Raw genomic sequence first — 20,104 nt, 5'->3', positions numbered from 1 at the left:
TGTATCATCTAAATCTTGTATAAATAGGGGCATGAGACTGTAATAAAGGAGATACGCAACATTTGCACCATTATTATTCTTTTTTGCTTGAATATGTCATTTTATTTAAGTGTGTTGCTTTTATGGGTTGACTTTTCAAAGTTGACGGATTAAAGTTGATGGATTTTTGCACCTACAAATTCCACCAGAGACGTGATTCTTTCCAACCACCAGGCTGGGCAGACGTCTGAAAGCCATGTTCCTCACATGGCCAGATCTTTGCACAACAAGTGCACCAGGCCGGGCAGACGTCCGAAGGCTGTGTTCCTCACACAGCCAGATCTTTGCACAACAAGTGCAGCCGTCGAACCAAACACAATGCGTAACACGCTGAGCGCCACGCCGAACGCCCTTTGGACAAAGGACAACAAACCAAAGGCTAATTGCCAAAGGAGTATACCCTAACAATTTTGCAAGCAGATATTCAAAAGACATAAAAGGTATTCCAATGGTTTAATCTTCGATCAAGGTATAATTGCCGACTTAGATTCTTTAATTAATGTTTTCTTCTTGATTTCTATTATTGAACCAAAACCCAAGAGCCATGATTAGGGCCAAGGTTTTTCTCGTAGAAATTAAGAAAATGGTAAATCTATAGAATTTATATATGCATATTGGGTCGTTGATTTTATACAGTTGATCCACAAAAATATATATCACAATCTTGATTTACCTAGATTATTTTATTTGATTTTAATCATGATTCGTAGAGCAATGAATATCTGAAACTGAAAGTTGTTTGAAATCTGCACGTGATTGAATGTTTCAGTTGTTTTTTAGGCCATTATATATATATATATATATATATATATATATATAAACTTCAAAATCTAATATATATTTTATATATATATATAAAGTGTATCAGATAAGGGCATTGATGACATCATCAGTCCCTGCAACACTATCTTTGTCTAAAGTCAGCCGGATTTGACTGTTTTTATACGAATACAGTTTGACACTTTCAATTTTTGATAACTGTATCACAACTTCACAAGTATGCATCCAAAAGAGCGCAAAAGAATAAAGCACAACCTTACCATTCAGAAGGAAACCGAGGATGGCCTAGTTTCCCATTTAAGTGCTTTTCAACTTCACTTTATTCTCAAGTTTCTTTTTCTCTATTTAAGAATTCAATTTGACCTGCATATTGATAGCAATCTCCATTCGGCTTATGGGGTTAATTTTTTTGTTGTTTGTTCTATATTTTTTCTGGTTTAGAAAAAAAAAAAAAAAAAAAAAAAAGGTATCTTCTTCAGGCTCATCAGCAAATTAGTTATTCTTTATCTAGTAAGTAATAATTCACAGGCCACCATGACTTTTCTCACAGCACCATAACCATACCACGGTCTCATTTTATAATACCTCGGGAGCTAATGAAACTATTTTATTTAAATTTAGTTGTCTCAATTCCTGGGCGATCGCACCAAAAACTCGAGTTCCTTTTGGATTTCCTTCTTTCCTTCTTGATCAATGACAACTGCAGCATTGTCATCATATTGTATTATCATACCGTTGTCACGTTTGAATTCTTTACAGGTACGCACAGTTACAGCTCTGACTACCTCTGATCTTTCTAAGGGCATGTTTGATACTGCTTCTTTGATCACAGCAACAATAATGTCACCAATATGAGCATATCGGCGATTGCTAGTTCCTATGATTTGAATACACATCAATTCTCGAGCCCCGCTGTTATCCGTTACATTCAAATGGGTCTGGGTTTTACCAAAACAAAACAAGTGGGTTCAAGTGCCTGAAGAGCATATTTACCAAAACAAATATGATTACCTCGATAAGATATTCCCTTCATTCTTCCTCTATGTTGTTTATAGAATCTGGTTCTTTTGGGGTTATAGTTGATGGTTGTTTCTCAATTCCATCTCTTCTACAGAACCGAATGTGAGAGTTTCTTCTCATCTAGCTCCTCGCGAATAAAAGGATTCAAATTAAAAAATATTTAAATAGAATTGAAGATGTACAAGTATTTAATATTTAATGAATAATACATTGAATCGCGGGATTCTTTGAGATTTCATTTAATTTATTAGTAATTTGTATATCTTATTTGGATATATAACTAAATATATAAAATATATATTTCTATTTATAGATAATATTGTTTTTTATAAGGCTATAGCGAATCTTTTTTTATTTTGTTCCTTATCATATTGAATTGTTCAAAATTTAGCAATCTAAGAAAATAAAGTTTTCGCGGGCGAATATTTACTCTTTCAATATCTATTTCAGTTGTAGGGTTAGCTCATCTCCGTTCGTTCCGCCATCCCGACCACTGAATATCATTAGGATTCCGTTTCAATAGAATCTTCCGCATTCATAGGTTCCGTCGTTCCCATCACTTCTTGCTTAATGGTTAGGTCTGAATCCTACAATGGAGCTCTTAATGAAATTTTTTCTTGAGTCAATTTTCTCAGTCTTTATTGGCTCGAGGCTCTTGATTTTTTTGTTCTATGAACAATTTAATTTCATTTAATTATGGATGAATCACAGTATTGATGCTTTATTACATTGCCTTTTATGAGATAATTTATAGACCTTACATATTGGACTCATATATCATTGATATTCTTTTTCTCTCTTTCTCTCGTCCTTCCATTTATCCACATCCTTCTTTTATATTTCGCTTCACGATTTAGAATCAGGTTGATTTTTATTTTGTTTATGCAAAAAAGATTCAGTTGCAACAATGATATGATTGATATATCATATCTTGACTGGTTCTTTAGATCAAGATAATGCGAAGTGATGAGTTGGTTATTAGTTCTATAGTTATTAGTTCATACTATGGGCTGGTCTTTTTTTTTAATCCTAACCCGAAAAAAATTAACGAGTCACACACTAAGCATAGCAATTATATCAAATGGTCAACTGAATTTTTTTTATTCAACCTTGTAGAATTAAGAATTCGAATTCCTCATTTTTATTTTTGTTCTGATTGAACAAAAAAAGAATGGACGAGTTTATCATTTTTTGTTCTATTAGCGGATAGAAGGGAAAGGGAAGACAAGGAACATTTTATTATTCCTTGTCTATAAATATCCAAAATTTGATGCTCAATACCCCATAGATAGTTCGAGCTATATAAGAACAATAATCGATTTTCGCTTGAATGGTTTGTAATGGAACCCTACCTTCTCTGACCCATTCGACACGCGCAATTTCTTTTCCGTCGATACACCCTGCAATTTGTACTTGAATTCCTTTTGTATCTTCTTGTTCAGTTAATTCAATAGCTTTTTCATTGCTTTGCGAAATGAAAATCTATTCTTTAATTGTTCGGCTATAAATTTCACAAGAATGTTAGGGTTTCCATAAGGTTTTGCAATTCTTGTGGTAGCAATGTTAAGTTTTCTATTCACACAATTAAATTCTTTTTGTAGATTCACCTGCAATTCTTCGATTCCTCGTGGCCAGCTCCCTATTAATAACTTTGGGAATCCCATATAGATTATGACCTGGATCAGATCGATTCTTTTTTGAATCTCAATACGTGCAATTCCCTCAACACCGGAGGATATTCGCATATTTTTTTGTACATAATTCTTAACACATGCAATCCCGTATTTTTTGATCATCTTGGAGACCCTCAGAATAATTTTTTGGTTGTGCAAACCAAAGGATGTGGTTGACATTGATGCTTTGGATAATGCATTTTTAGTTCAACACTACCATGAAACTTTACTTCGTCTATCAAATTCTCACTTCTTCATTCACAAATGAAGATTCAGAAAAAGACTGGGGTCCATTGCGATTCTAGTCTTTCTAGACAAACAGTGATATGATAAAAAGGGTGAGAGACTAAAAATTACAATTAGAGGGCCATCTTTTGAGAAATTCCCATGGGTGTATAGACCCTCAGTTTGTGACAGCTAAAAAAATAAGTATAAATAGTGACAAATGACAAAGTCTGCTTCTTTTATTTTGGTTTCTTTATTTATTAAAATATGTTGCTGTGAGTCCCCCTTAGCGGCTAAAAGAAAAAAACTGGCACAACAATTCGATAACAAGAAAAATAGATCATCTTAAAGAAAGAAAACAAGATTTCATAGATGACTTTATCACTCCTTAGATGAAAACTGTGATGAGCACTGAAAAGTGCGCATTTAAACCTGTTAAGCTTAAGCATTCTAGTACCTTTATCTATCTTACTTTGCCGCTTTAGACTTATTACGTGTTATTTATATTTTCAGGCACTAATCCCAAAATTGAGCTAACTCAGCCAAATAAGAGCTTAATTGAAGCAATGCTGAGATAAACTAAAGGAGGGAGCGAAGTGGAGAAAGAAAGGAGCAAAAAGGAATCAAAGTTGTGCAGCTGAAAAGTTCGATCGATCCAACTTAGAGTTCGATCGATCGAACATCTGTGATCAATCACAGTACTTCTCGATAGATCCAACCTTGGCCTTTGCTGAAATTCCAAGTTCGATCGATCCAATATCACCTTCGATCGATCGAACCCTATTTTGTCTTATTCAAATGATTGATCTTATCCACAGCTGTATGCCTACCAACCACTTTTGTCCTTTTCCCCATAAATATCTTCAAAATATCTCAGCCTTGTCCTTATCCGGAGGAGTCAGACCACTTCGATCGATCCAAGATGCAGTTCGATCGATCGAACCCGTCTTCGATCGATCCAAGTTAAGGTTCGATCGATAGAACTTCCTCCAGCGAGAAAAGTTAAAGTCCAGCTCATTTATTCCTTCCTTAATCCAATCATTGGAGAATATGCCTTGCACGACCACAGCTCATCATAGGGTGTATTTGACCTACCTATATAAGGAATATGATACACTTTTTGGAGGGGGGTCTCTAGAGTCTCTTGTCATACATTGAAAATCATCTTGGAGGCTATTCTTGGAGAGGAAGAAGGGAAGAAGCTAGAGCAACCATTGGAGGAAATCTTCACCAACAAGGAGCAACCATGGAGTTAGCCCTTGAGGGTTGGATCATCACTACCATGAGTGGCTAGACATCTTCTTGGGGCTAGAGTTAGCCCCAAGCATGCTTTTTATACTCTAATCTTGTGTATTATTGAGGGATTAGTGTTGTATGATACATCTTGATATTCATGTATATATAAATCTTGATTATTTCATGGTTTGTATGGTTTAATGCTTCCAATTGACTATTCTATTCTTCCCATATGTCTATGTATGCTAGAGTAGGATATTCATGTGCTTATCTCTAGATTTAGTGTTTTTGATACATGTCTATGTGTATTGATGCTATAGATCTAGAGATTATCAAGATTATATGCTTAATGAATATTATTTTGGTTCATTTGATGGTTTATGCCTATTCTTGATGGTTTGTGCCTCTCCCCTAGTCTAGATAGCTTTATTTTCATGCTAGTAGTGTAGATTTAGTGTAGTGGTAGTATAATGTTAGATGGGAGGACAATCTACTCTTGATGTTTGATGTTCCATGCTTGGGAGTCCAAATGGCATATTCCTCTAATATTGTGTTGCATGTGGATTGTGAGCTTAATGAAGGATTAATGACTTGTTTTGATCTATTGTGCTATCCCCATGTTGTCTAGATAATATATGCTCTATTGTTTAGATATATTGTGCTCTTCACATGATGTTTAGACAATACTTGCTTGATTTGTCATCCTTGCCAATTGAATCAACCTAATGCACACACACCCTTATCATATTGCAACACATCCATTACCTTCAATTGATCACTTGTTAGTAGTATAGAAAAGTATTGCTTGGTGGTGATCTCTACACCCTAAGACCTCTCTCTTTCTTGTTTACCTCATATTATTTTATTTAGTTGAATTCAATTTAGCTTAATCAACCAACCAACCAATTGTGTGATCACTCGACCTACTAACCCTAATTACCATAGTTTCACAATTCGATACACCATCAAATCCCTTGGGACGATCCCTACTCGCCCTATCTATATTTTATATAGAGAAAGGTAGTAGTGGCTTTTTATAAATGTAAAACTTGGCCACCTCCTAAATTCACACAACTCTTCAAGCTTTACTTGGTATCGCGACCCTTGTAAAAGAGGCAAACGGTCAGTTTTTGGCGCCGTTGCCGGGGATTTTAAATTGGCAACGTCGAATTGTGAAATTCAATTAGGATTAGTACTCTTTTGATCGTGTCTTTACTTTCTTTCTATTTTCTGTTTTTGATTACTTATTAAGTTTGTTCTTCATTAACAAGGTGTATTAAGCAAGGAGCTAGCAAAGTAATTCCAAGCTAAGGAGCAATGCAAAGCAAAGGAAAAATGCTTAAAATGAAAAATTGCTAAGTAAAATTGCTAAGCTAAGCTTTTAAATTTGGAGTTGAAGTGCTAAAGGACTATTGTGAGACCTTCTTACTCAATCTCCTTAGTTAAATCAGGGGCCCACGTGGAGGCATTTATTTGACATACATTGCATTTGAAAATTGTGGTTGTGAAGTTTAATTGCATTGTTGAGAAAGTTGCTTATTCGTGTTGCATTGTGCATGCATGGTCGTCGTTCATTGAGACATACTCTTGTCCCTCTTGATTTGCATTTAGAATCCACTATTAGGAATCCAAAGGGAAGAGGAAGTTCACATAGAACCAATCTACCAATGGATGCTCTCAATGATGATCATGTTGAAGACCTTGGTCACATAGACCAACAAGGCATCCTTCACCCTAATATGCAAAATGATAATATGCAAGTTCTATTAGGCATGCCTGGGCCATACATTCATCAACCTCCTCAACAACAAGGCCAAATTCCAATGGGAATTCCAAGGCCAATGTATGCACCACAACCCCCCATCATTAATCAAGCTCAATATAACCAAGGTGTCCATGTTGCACCTCAAGTTGCTAATCCACCACTCGCATTGAGAGATCACTATGTGCCTAATGAGTATAATGCACCCATATGCATTCAATTGCCACCATTTAGAGTACACCATTATGAGATTAAAGCACAAACTATCCAAATGCTACCTAACTTCCATGGACTTCCTAGTGAAGAACCTTACAAGCATTTGGATGAGTTTCTTGAAGTTTGTTCTACCGTTCGATACACGGACATGCCAGAAAAAGTTTTAAGGCTGAAACTTTTTCCATTCACCCTTAAAGATAAGGCGAAGTATTGGTTTAACAACCTTAGGCCTTTTTCTATAACTTCTTGGGCAAAAATGCAACAAGAATTTTTGAAAAAGTACTATCCGGTTTCGAAGACCAATGCTATGAGAACCGCCATTAGGGAATTCACACATAGGGAGGGAGAAACTTTCCACGAGGCATGGGAACGCTTCAATGAATTGCTTCGGAAGTGTCCTCACCATGACATGCCTAAATGGCAATTGGTCCAATTCTTCTTTGAAAGCTTATCGGACAATTATAAAGGCATGGTCGATGCTTCAATGGGAGGTTCTTATATAGACCGGCAAGAGGAAGACGTGTGGCGTCTTTATGAGAGCATGAGTGAAAATTCTTTGCATAGAACATTGTCATCTAGGAATGGTAGAAATTCTCAAGGTAGGAAGAGTGTTGGCTTGCATCAAGTTGACCACTCAAATGATATAACCGCCGAGATGAAGTCTTTATCTCAAAAGTTTGATCAATTGATCAATCAAAACTTGGCGAATCAAGTGTCTTCCTTTCCTAACCATTCTCCTAGAGCTCAAAATGAATCATGTATGACTTGTTCTAGTGTTCTTCATTCTACTTCTAATTGTCCTCATGGACAAATTCAAAATGAACCCATTGAGCAAGTTAATGCAACATTTGTGAACCAAGGGAACATCCTTATGGTAACCATTACAATCTCGGTTGGAGGAATCATCCTAATTTTTCTTGGAAAAACCAAGGGGAGGGCTCGAACTCTTCCCAAGGCGGTTTTCAAGGGAAATACATTCCACCTCCACTTCAAAACCAAGGATCCCAAAGTTCAAGACCATATAACTCACAAGGAAATGAATTTGTTAATTCTCATTTTCCTAACCAATCATATTCTCAAGGAAATTCTAGAGGTTCCGCTTTTGAGGAAAAGGTTTTAAATGCTTTGGGCACTCTAGAAGCAAATACTCAATTATTGCATTCTCATTCTCAATCAATTGCAAACTAGAAACCTAAGTAGGGCACTTAATGCTAGAGAGAAGGGAAAGATGCACATGAATGCCCCAATCAAACAACAATGTGTTATAGAAACCAAATCCTCATTGGAAGGGCATAATGTTGAGCATGTCAATGTGGTAACAACCTTGAGAAGTGGTAGGGTAGTAGACAATCAAGTTAAAATGCCTAATGAAGAGAGTGAACCGGTACAACCTCAAGTTGTCACCCGTCCCGTTCCACACACTATTCCTCCTTCATTGCATGTGCATGATCTTGAGAATGAGAAGCCCTCAAATTGTGAGTTGAAAGATGATTTCCAAAGAGATTCATTGAAAACAGTGTTGAAAAATGTGTTTGAGAAAAGTTCTTTGAAAAATGTTATTCATGATTCTTCTTTGAAAAGTGATTTGAAATCCAATGAATCGAATAAGTCCAATGCTGAAAATTCTTTGAAAGAAAATGCTGAAAGAGTTTTTGATAAAGCTCTATTTCCGAACGCCTTGAAAGGGTCCATTTCAAAAGAAAGGCAAAAGACCAAGAACAATGAGATAATGGATATGTTTAGGCAAGTCACAGTTAATCTTCCACTTTTGGATGCAATTAAGCAAATTCCGGCTTATGCCAAATTCTTGAAGGACTTATGCACCCAAAAGCGGAAGAACAAGAGCCAAACATCAAAAAAAGTGGTCTTAACCGAACAAGTGAGTTCCATTCTACAACACAACACTTTGCCAAAGTTTAAGGACGCCGGTGCACCTACAACATCTTGTGTCATTGGTGAACATGTCATCAACCTGGCACTTCTTGACTTAGGGGCTAGTGTTAACCTTCTTCCCTATTCGGTTTATGTCAAATTGGGCCTAAGTGAATTGAAACCGACGTCAGTGGTTTTACAACTTGCCGATCGATCCATTAAGAAGCCTAGGGGAATAATTGAGGATGTGTTGATTAAGATTGATAAGTTCTTCTTCCCGGTTGACTTTGTCGTCATTGACACGGAACCGGTGCCCAATCCAAAGAACTAAATTCCGGTTATCCTTGGCCGTCCTTTCTTGGCAACCTCAAATGCCAACATAAATTGTAGGACGGGGATAATGAAGATTTCTTTTGGGCACATGAGAGTGAAGTTGAACATCTTTAACCCCACACCTAATCCATTTGACAAATATGAGGAAGAGGTTAATGTGGTAGAAGAATATCATGATCTTGCTTGTGAAAGGAATGAGCTTTTGTGCATAAACAATGTTTCAAAGCCTTCATCTTCATCTTCAGCATTGCATGCCAGAAAAGTGATTTCGGATTCTTGTTGTGAAAGGGCGTGGAAGCCCAAGGAAAGTTTTGACAAGGAACTCAAGACGTCTTTTGAGTTTACCCCAACAAGTTCTTCTAAGAACCATTTGTTAGGAGTAACTCGAAACATCTCTCATCCCAAAAAGGAGGGGATGCATTGTAAGATCTTTGATCCGGGTTAAAAGAACCCTAGGTCTTGCTAGAGACGTTAAAGACTAGCACTGAAATTCGTAGGATGTCAAAACCCTATTCCTCCCTCATTTCTATCTTGCATTTTGATTCTTGCGAAGTCTAGATACTGTTTTTGTGGTTCACATACATTGGAAGGAACTGAGTAAGGGATTGCATGAGCATTCAAGTCATTTTGAGCATTTAGGCATAATTTCGATTGATCCAAGTTTTGGTTCGATCGATCGAACATTGGTTCGATCGATCCAGCTCTCATTTTGCACCCAAAACTTAGAAAAATTTTGGACCTGCATCCAAATTCCTAAATGCATGCTCTCGGGAGCTCCAAATTTTCAAAAGTTCGATCGATCGTAAACCATTTCGATCGATCGAACTACCGTTTGATCGATCCAACATGTGGTTCGATCGATCATGAGTCCCAACACTTAGAAAAATTTTGGACCTGCATCCAAATTCCAAAATGAATGCTCTCGGGACTTTTCAAAAATTTTCATGTTCGATCGATTGAATTCCAAGTTCGATCGATCCAAGGTTCCAACACGTGTCAATTCTTGAACCCTTAAACTTGTACATTCTTTATCCTCTTCGATCGATCGAAATCTTTCCTCGATCGATCGAAATTTGCATCTCATTAATCTAATTTACTTTGATTTTTCAAAATTCATTTCAAAAAAAATGCCAAATTTTTTTAAAAAAATGCCATTTAGAGTGGAGACCTAAGTTCGATCGATCGAACTCCATATTCGATCGATCGAACTCTGCATATCGCGTTTTTAAAATATAACCGAGTTGGATCGATCACTTTGGATCGATCCAACTTCAAAAGGAAACTAAACCCTAGTCTCCCTCTTCTCTCAATCTCATCTCAATCCGGCCAACCTCCATTCCAATCATCTTCCTCATCTCCAGCGAGCAAATTCCGGCCAACTCAAGTCTCATTTTCCCCGCGGCTTCACACCTTTCTCTCATCTCATCTCTCTCGGTTTAGAGGTAAACTGAATGCAATTTTCTTGATTCCAAGCTTAAATTGATGCATGTTATTGATTTTCTATGTCGAATCATGTTATAAATGTATAAATTGTCCATTATTAAAGCTTGAATTTCTTGTTACATGATATACATATACATATCCATTCGGTCGAACCAAATTGGGGATTGTGATGTGATTTGTGGAGTTTGGGGAATGTTTGGGTGTTGAGGATTAGATGTTTGGTGTGTAGATGGGCCCACAAACACGTTTGTGTGGGCCCCGTGCTCTAGATCTCACAGATCTGCGACTTTTCAGATTCGGCATTCGTACAGTTTGATCGATCGAACTTATGCTTCGATCGATCGAAGTAGTGAACTTCATTTCACTATCTTCGATCGATCCAATCTTGTGCACTTTCATACTTCGATCGATCCAAGTGTTGGATTAATCCAATTCACTTCGATCGATCCAACTTTTGAACATTTTTCACTTCGATCGATCGAAAATTTTCGGTGATCGATCGAACTTTCACAGATCACACATACACACTCCATTCATCTTATGTTGTCTTCATGCTATCTTTATATACACAATGCCTGTGATATTCCACATTGGATGCATTTCATACCTACATTGCTTAGCATGACTCACATTTCATTATTATCATAGATTCATGTCATCCATATTTTGTCTATCTTATTTGACATACATGTTTCTATTATGCACTTAAATTCTTATATATCTGGCACTGACTTATATATTGAAATTTTCTTGTCTTTTTACAGATCATGCCTCCGCGGTACAAGAGTACAGCCAGGAGATCTTCGGGGCCACAGCGACCCCGCAGACATATGCGGCCCAGGATAGAGATGGTTGCAGAGCCATCTCATGCTCAGGAGGAGCCTGCATAGGCTACTCCCCCTCAGTCCCCATCCCACGAGGCTGAAGAGGGAGCTGACCACATGCCATCTACTTCCCAGGCTCCTCCAGCCTTCACACCATCACCTTCTCCTGTGCGCCATCAGGCAGATGCAGCCGCCATGCCATCACCGCAGCCACCTCTACCGGCTCAGCGCCGTGACCAGTTGCTGCCGAGATATACAGCCATGAGCGTGGCTCAGGAGTCGTACTTCGATACTGAGTACTTCTCCGAGTCTATCCTGACCCGGTCTGGCTATCAGGATCTCATGCAGCGGGGCCTCTCAGCTATCTTTGCCCCAGTCACCGGCCTTGTATACCCGCGACTGGTGCGGCTATTCTTTCAGCATCTCCGGCCTTCGCCACGATCTACCGCAGAGATGATCACTACACTGGACGGCCACGAGATTGTCATCACAGTTGACACTCTGGCCCGTGCTTGCCGGTGCCCACACCGGTGTCCACCTAAGCTTGCAGAGACATACCCGAGGCTGCATAGGCCTTCATTTTCTGACATGGCTGTCTCCTTGATAGGCCATCATGCCGGTGGTCAAACATTCGCAACCAGGACCTTCTTGCCTGACGACCTCTGGTTCATCGACACAGTTCTCTTCCAGAACATTTACATGGCGGGCCACAAGATCCAAAGGCGTCATGACTACTTGACAGCTCTTTACGCTTTTTACACGGGCTGCTGGGTATCTATCCCAGTTCTCATCTGGAGCGTGATGAGGTTGCTGTATGATTCTTTCATTTCCAGGAAGGACCCTAAGCGGTCCAAGGTCCTGCCCTTCGGACACCTCATCACGCAGATCCTTCTTGACCAGTGCTACAGAGTGCCCCCAGATGAGGAGCCCCTTGCACGGTCCAGCTTCTATAGGAGGAGCGACTGGAATAAGAGCTACAATGCTCTTATTCGGAGTCTTCAGGAGCCAACTGTAAAGGCAGCAGCTGAACTAGAGGAGGAGGAGGCAGCCCAGGCACAGCCGGCACCTCCAGCAGCAGCAGATATCGCAGCGGACGATGCACCAGTCGGTCCTGCTACCGATCGCATGGACATTGACCTGGAGCGACCTGCGGAGGAGTATGCCGATGCTGCAGATGATGCTGATGCCGATGATACCAGTGATCGAGCCGCTACTCAAGAGCGAGTTCGGGAGTCTTCTTCAGAGGCATCTCTGCCTGAGTCTCTAGTTCCCACTCCCGGATTCGGAGCACGCTTGCAGACACTGGAGGAGGACGTAGCAGCCATGCGAGCCGACATCACTGCCCACCGAGCTGAGTTCACCTCTTTCAGGGCGGATGTCATGGCTTGTTTTGCCGATCTCTCCAGCCAACTCCTTGCACCTACACCCGCACCTGCACCTCCAGCCACTACAGATCTTCACGATCAGGCCTCCTGAGACTCCACTTCCAGTTATTCTATACTTTCATTTCTTTTATTCTGGATCTGTATTATACTGTCACTGTTACTGTATTATACTTTGCGGCCGGTCTGTCGGCTTTATTATTTTATTGATGTACCTGCACTTTATATTCTCTATATATTGCTTTTTGATTATGGATGTCTCTTAGTATCTCATATTTGTATGTTTGACTCCATCAGGTACACCACAGTAACTTCAGTGAGAGAGTGCTGCCCAATTTTTCAGGACCACTCTTACACCTCTCTCTCTATTCTCTATTTATCCCATTTTACACTTGCATGTCCACTGTGCACTGATTATCCTATCTTGTTATCTAATGAGTTTATCCGAGTGCAAACTTTTCAGGACCACAGTTTATCCCAAGTTTGGGGGGGCCATGCCACCCACTTTGGATATTTCTATCCCGATCATTCATGTCTAAAGCACTGGTATACTCTTTCCTTTGTTCTCTTCACACATTGAGGACAATGTGCAGTTTAAGTTTGGGGGTATTGGTGTATGTTTCAGTGTTACTTTAAAATTCAAATTTTGAGCATGTCTTGTGTATTTGAGGGATATTTCTATACTTGGTCCATTTCTAGCTATGATTTTGATCTTTTGAGGACTATATTGCGTAAAATTTAAAAATTGCTTGACTTGAGAATCCAATACTCCTTGTATGCCTTGAGGATGCTATTTAGGAGTAAATTTTTTAAAAGATTGATATCTTGCTTGCATTTGTGGTCCACATCATCCTGAATTTGTGATTGTTTTGAGATTCATTCTAGGATTCTACACTAGCACCAGTGCACACTAGCATTCATTTGTGGGGTACATGCTTTGTTGATTATTGAATTGGTTATATCCCAATTGGGCTAGTAGTGCATTGAAAGCTTTCATTCTTGATAAAGGTGGATAACAACCCCTTTTCATTGAGTAGCCGGGATTCTTGCCTCATTAAGCAGTGAACTTCTCGCGCCGAAAGGTGGAGGGCCCAAACTCTAGGTTAATAATTGATTATTTCAAAAAAAAAAAAAAAAAAAAAAAAAAAAAAAAAAAAAAAAAAAAAAGAAGAAAATAAGAAGTTACAAAAGCAATAAAAGTGAGGACTTCTCCCAAAAGGCAAGAAGTGGGAAATGATTAGATGGTTGTTGTCTTGATTTGTAGCTTAGTTGATTTGAGTTTGTAAGTCCGCAGGGGTGTCTTAACACCTAATGCCCTAAAGCCATCTGGTTTGGGAGTCATTGACCTAACGCTCGCTACATGAATCTTCTAGAAAGCTTAAGAGATCAACACATTGCATAATACTTCCATCTTTGATCCTCAATAAAAAAAAAATAAATAAATAAAATAAATAAATAAAATAAAATAAAATAGAGTGAAAAGAATAAGCGCACCTAGAAGAATAAAGCTTTAATAAAAGGTCCACTCTCTTATCTTGATGATCGGTACTAAATTTGTGTGCTAATTTGAGGGTAAGGATGTGATTACTTCTCTAGTTGGCTAAGATAGCAACACACTTGATGCCGGACCTCTCACATGGATTCTAGACTTGTTTCGATTTTCATGATCATTTTCTTGATGTGTGGAGGACCATACTTGTTTGCTTGATATTGAAAATTTAGGAGATTACTTGGAAATGGTTGAAAAATTGCACACTTGAGGTAGTTTTCTCCCAATACTTGTTTGCAATATTGGTGCCTCTTTTGAAAGAATGAGCTTAATGTTTGTGGGTATCATTTCTGGAAACCCTCATGAGACTTTACTCGTCCACTAGGGGTAACTTAGGGGTTTAAAAGGCTTGTTGCATATGCTAAATGCAATCGTGTTCCCTACGAAAATGGTGTTATCATTTTACTTGCTTTCCAGTTTATACTTGTTTAGTTGTTCATTTCATTCCTTTACTTCTTAGTTCATTGCTAGGGACTAGCAATATTTAAGTTTGGGGGTGTGATGAGCACTGAAAAGTGCGCATTTAAACCCGTTAAGCTTAAGCATTCTAGTACCTTTATCTATCTTACTTTGCTGCTTTAGACTTATTACGTGTTATTTATATTTTCAGGCACTAATCCCAAAATTGAGCTAACTCAGCCAAATAAGAGCTTAATTGAAGCAATCCTGAGATAAACCAAAGAAGGGAGCGAAGTGGAGAAAGAAAGGAGCAAAAAGGAATCAAAGTTGTGCAGCTGAAAAGTTCGATCGATCCAACTTAGAGTTCGATCGATCGAACATCTATGATCGATCACAGTACTTCTCGATAGATCCAACCTTGGCCTTTGCTGAAATTCCAAGTTCGATCGATCCAACATCACCTTCGATCGATCGAACCCTATTTTATCTTATTCAAATGATTGATCTTATCCACAGTTGTACGCCTACCAACCACTTTTGTCCTTTTCCCCATAAATATCTTCGAAATATCTCAGCCTTGTCCTTATCCGGAGGAGTCAGACCACTTCGATCGATCCAAGATGCAGTTCGATCGATCGAACCCATCTTCGATCGATCCAAGTTAAGGTTCGATCGATCGAACTTCCTCCAGTGAGAAAAGTTAAAGTCCAGCTCATTTATTCCGTCCTTAATCCAATCATTGGAGAATATGCCTTGCACGACCACAGCTTATCATAGGGTGTATTTGACCTACCTATATAAGGAATATGATACACTTTTTGGAGGGGGGTCTCTAGAGTCTCTTGTCACACATTGAAAATCATCTTGGAGGCTATTCTTGGAGAGGAAGAAGGGAGGAAGCTAGAGCAACCATTGGAGGAGATCTTCACCAACAAGGAGCAGCCATGGAGTTAGCCCTTGAGGGTTAGATCATCACTACCATGAGTGGCTAGACATCTTCTTGGGGCTAGAGTTAGCCCCAAGCATGCTTTATATACTCTAATCTTGTGTATTATTGAGGGATTAGTGTTGTATGATACATCTTGATATTCATGTATATATAAATCTTGATTATTTCATGGTTTGTATGGTTTAATGCTTCCAATTGACTATTCTATTCTTCCCATATGTCTATGTATGCTAGAGCAGGATATTCATGTGCTTATCTCTAGATTTAGTGTTTTTGATGCATGTCTATGTGTATTGATGCTATAGATCTAGAGATTATCAAGATGATATGCTTAATGAATGCTATTTTGGTTCATTTGATGATTTATGCCTATTCTTGATGGTTTGTGCCTCTCCCCTAGTCTAGATAGCTTTATTTTCATGCTAGTAGTGTAGATTTAGTGTAGTGGTAGTATAATGTTAGATGGGAGGACAATCTACTCTTGATGTTTGATGTTCCATGCTTGTGAGTCCAAATAGCATATTCCTCTAATATTGTGTTGCATGTGGATTGTGAGCTTAATGAAGGATTAATGACTTGTTTTGATCTATTGTGCTATCCCCATGTTGTCTAGACAATATATGCTCTATTGTTTAGATATATTGTGCTCTTCACATGATGTTTAGACAATACTTGCTTGATTTGTCATCCTTGCCAATTGAATCAACCTAATGCACACACACCCTTATCATATTGCAACACATCCATTACCCTCAATTGATCACTTGTTAGTAGTATAGAAAAGTATTGCTTGGTGGTGATCTCTACACCCCAAGACCTCTCTCTCTCTTGTTTACCTCATATTATTTTATTTAGTTGAATTCAATTTAGCTTAATTAACCAACCAACCAATTGTGTGATCACTCGACCTACTAACCCTAATTACCATAGTTTCACAATTCGATACACCATCAAATCCCTTGGGACGATCCCTACTCGCCCTATCTATATTTTATATAGAGAAAGGTAGTAGTGGCTTTTTATAAATGTAAAACTTGGCCACCTCCTAAATTCACACAACTCTTCAAGCTTTACTTGGTATCGCGACCCTTGTAAAAGAGGCAACCGGTCAAACTGCAAAACTAAAAACTATACTTTATGATTAGAGTTTATATGGATTTTGATAAATATGATATTAGTGAATGCACAAGATGTGCTAATTGGTCTGTTGTTTGAAGTCCTAAACATATTACATGCATTAAATAATTCCAATTGAACTTTAAATGTTTTTAGAGTTGACACATCATCAAAAAATACTTGCTGATTGGAATTTCTATTTATTCAATTGTGAGATATATAAGAAGTTCTTAAAATTCTTTCTTTCCTTCAATCATTTGGAATATGCTGCATGTAATTCTTTTACATGCTTCTGATAATTTTGTTTACAAATAGCTTTGCTCCATATGTATATTTTGATTAAAAATATTTTTGGGTTTTGTTTATTTACATTGCAAATAGTCCAAATATACAGATATGCTATATGTTGTGGTGTCAGAACTCCGAGAAAAAAAGTGGGGGCAAACCGAACACCAAAAAGTAGCCTCGGACCTCAAGAATCTGGAGGCATAAAAAAATACAATTTCCTCTAACCTCGGACCTCAAGAGTCCGAAGGTATCAAAAATATGTTGTCTATCTGCATTTGCTATTCTTATGTCCAAGACAGAAATTTTGTGTACCTCCTCCACGGGGAAAGTGCTAGGCCCCATGTCCTCGTGACCTCCATCGTTCTCCTTGAACATCTGCAAGGATCCGATCTTGAAATTCAAACCTTCTGGATGATTCAAACTTGTGTGTAAGCACTTGACCATCACTGTAGGGGGACCCTTCTTTTCACCTGAAAATCAGTGGTGACCACTCTTTGGATGATCCAAAATGTAAGCAGCAACTTCCCTTGGTGCACCTTCCAACTCTGGTACCCTTCTTCAATCCTTCACCTAACAAGGACAACCCCCGACGGTTGTTCACAGCCATGGGTTCTTTATCAATCAGCTTAAAAACAGATATATACTTGCTCCCTGATGCATCCAACATTAAATATGCTCCTCCTGTACCCTCTGAGGACCTGATTGGATAGTTCAATCTATCTGACCCTTTAGAGGTAGAGTTATTCAAATTCCAAATAGCCAAAGGTATTTCGATTTTTTGATTAACAATCACAGGTTTTATCCAAAAATTTGTATCAGGAGGCTTTTCTAGGTATAACAAGATTGTTGTCAACATTTTTAGCCCTAATTTTAGCAGATTTCTAAGAAAAAAGTGAATCATAGCATCATTATTTTTACAAATATCATTAATCAATCTCTGAACCTCCAGCTGCTCACCATTACATAATACCTCTTGATCATCAAGATTAACCAAACCATTCTTCTTTTTAGCAATCTGACACTTAACGTAGCCAACGTCTCGGCACCGTTCCACATGAAATATGAATTCTTTTCCACAAGATGTTCTCACATTGATGACATGAAGATCAGAGAGACGGTGAACCAAATGCAAAACATTCCCCTCACTGACCACATAATCCCGAATGAGAGAATTGCTCTATGACATTTCTCTCATCCTTCATGTTAGAAATTTATCTAAAATTCATTTATGACATGACAAAAATCTTTTGGCTAAAGAAGTGTGATGGTAAAGCTTCTAAATTAGCTTCCGAATGAAGCTTTGAAATTCTTGGGCAACAAGAATTATTCTTGGGCAACAAGTGTTATTTGGCTTCCAAAGGAAGCTTTGTAATATACTTAGACACCAAGTATATTTTTGGCTATAAATAGCCTTGCACTCATTCAATGAAAAGCATCCGAGAGGCATCCAAGAATAAGACAATACTCGAATCAAGAGAGCATATTGGTTTTTGTTTGTGTGAGAAAATCCTTTTGCGTGTACAATCTTCAAGAGAAAGTTGAAGCTTGTATTTGGGTGGGTTTTCTCTTTGTGTAAACCATATATTATTTGGGATATTTCTTGTGAGTGTTGTGTGAGTCTTCTTTGTTGGTGAGTGAGTAGTGTGAGAAAAGAGATTAATAATCTTCTTCTTTATAGTGATACGAATCATTATTGCCCGTGGACATAACTCTATTTGTGAGGGTGAACCACGTATAAATCCTTGTCTCGTTTGTGTGTGCCTATTTTTTTTTTTTTTTTTTTTGTCATTATTTTTCACTTGTTCTCATAAACTCCTATTCGATCCTTTTTTCATAACACTCCACAAACCAACTTCCATTTTTTCACAACAAATCCTTTATAGGACTGAATCTAAAGCCTCACTGACTCGACCGAATTAGACTCCAATAGCCGCATTGGAATCATATTACCCGATACAGCCACAAATATTAAAATGGAATCGCTTGAGGGATGATTATGTATGTGATCAGGAGAAACCACAGATTTATTTTGAATGGGAGTAATTGCAGCACTAGAAGACAACATTTTGATCATCAAAATTGAAAGAAATTCTTAAGCCCAAGAAGTAGCCTCAGATCTCAAGAGTCTGAAGGCATCAAAAAATAAAATCCATCCTAGACTGCATGACCAATGGTGCAAATATGGTTTTGGCCAAAAAGTGTAAAATTCATATTCATATTTATTGAATTATAAATTGTGATTATTGTAAGAGTGAATTATGCTATTATTCATATGTGGTCCTAATTATCTAGACCATTTCGAAGCTCTCGGCTCACTAATAAGACACCGATGTTTGCTTCAAGTATCAGTTAGCGGGTCAAGATCTTGACACAATCATGTCGACCACATGATGCACGAGTTCAATCAATCCCATCATCTTCTTTCAGATTTTATCCAAAGGCAGATCCAAGATTTGCAGAGGCTGCAAGTTGAAATCCAGAGCAAGCCATGAATGTATCACACCGATTATAAAAACGGTGACTGGTCGAACCGGTCAAGGGTACTGTACGGTGAAGTTGAAGCCAATGAAGGTTTATCATGGGACAACCACAACACCTTATTGGAAACTTGAAGCATTTTCGTCAAAAAGATAAGTAAAATCCTTACCAAGGTTGTTAAAATCGGGATTCTACGTAGAATCATTTTGGGTTCCGTAGAATCAGAATCGTAGAATTGGATCATGAATCGTAAGATTCTACCAAATTGTGAAAAAATAATTAAAACTAACTTCTTAAACAATAAGAAATGTAAAATATAACCAAAATAAGGCCAAAATACACAATATTACATATCCATGAGTTCACAAATCTCAAATCCTAATAATATTCTAAAATGCGAATATAAATAAAAGAAAATATTCCTAAGTCTGAATATAAATAAAAGAGAATGTAACACAAAATAACATGGTCCACAAATTTCAAATCCTACTCATCCCTCTCCAAAGTTAGAAACTAAAAT

At 38.0% G+C, this 20,104-nt stretch overlaps 1 pseudogene; it reads right to left on the bottom strand.

The window, feature by feature from the left end:
- Positions 1-242: 242 nt before the first annotated feature.
- Positions 243-19,171, bottom strand: LOC132277106 (phosphatidylinositol 4-kinase gamma 4-like; annotated as a pseudogene).
- Positions 19,172-20,104: the final 933 nt, after the last annotated feature.

Source organism: Cornus florida, unplaced genomic scaffold (genome assembly GCF_030987335.1).
Source record: "Cornus florida cultivar Cherokee Brave unplaced genomic scaffold, ASM3098733v1 CherokeeBrave_3.0.0_Hap2_Chr01, whole genome shotgun sequence".
NCBI lineage: Eukaryota > Viridiplantae > Streptophyta > Magnoliopsida > Cornales > Cornaceae > Cornus > Cornus florida.
Note: the sequence above shows the minus strand (reverse complement) of the source record. Positions and strands in the feature narration are given on the sequence as shown.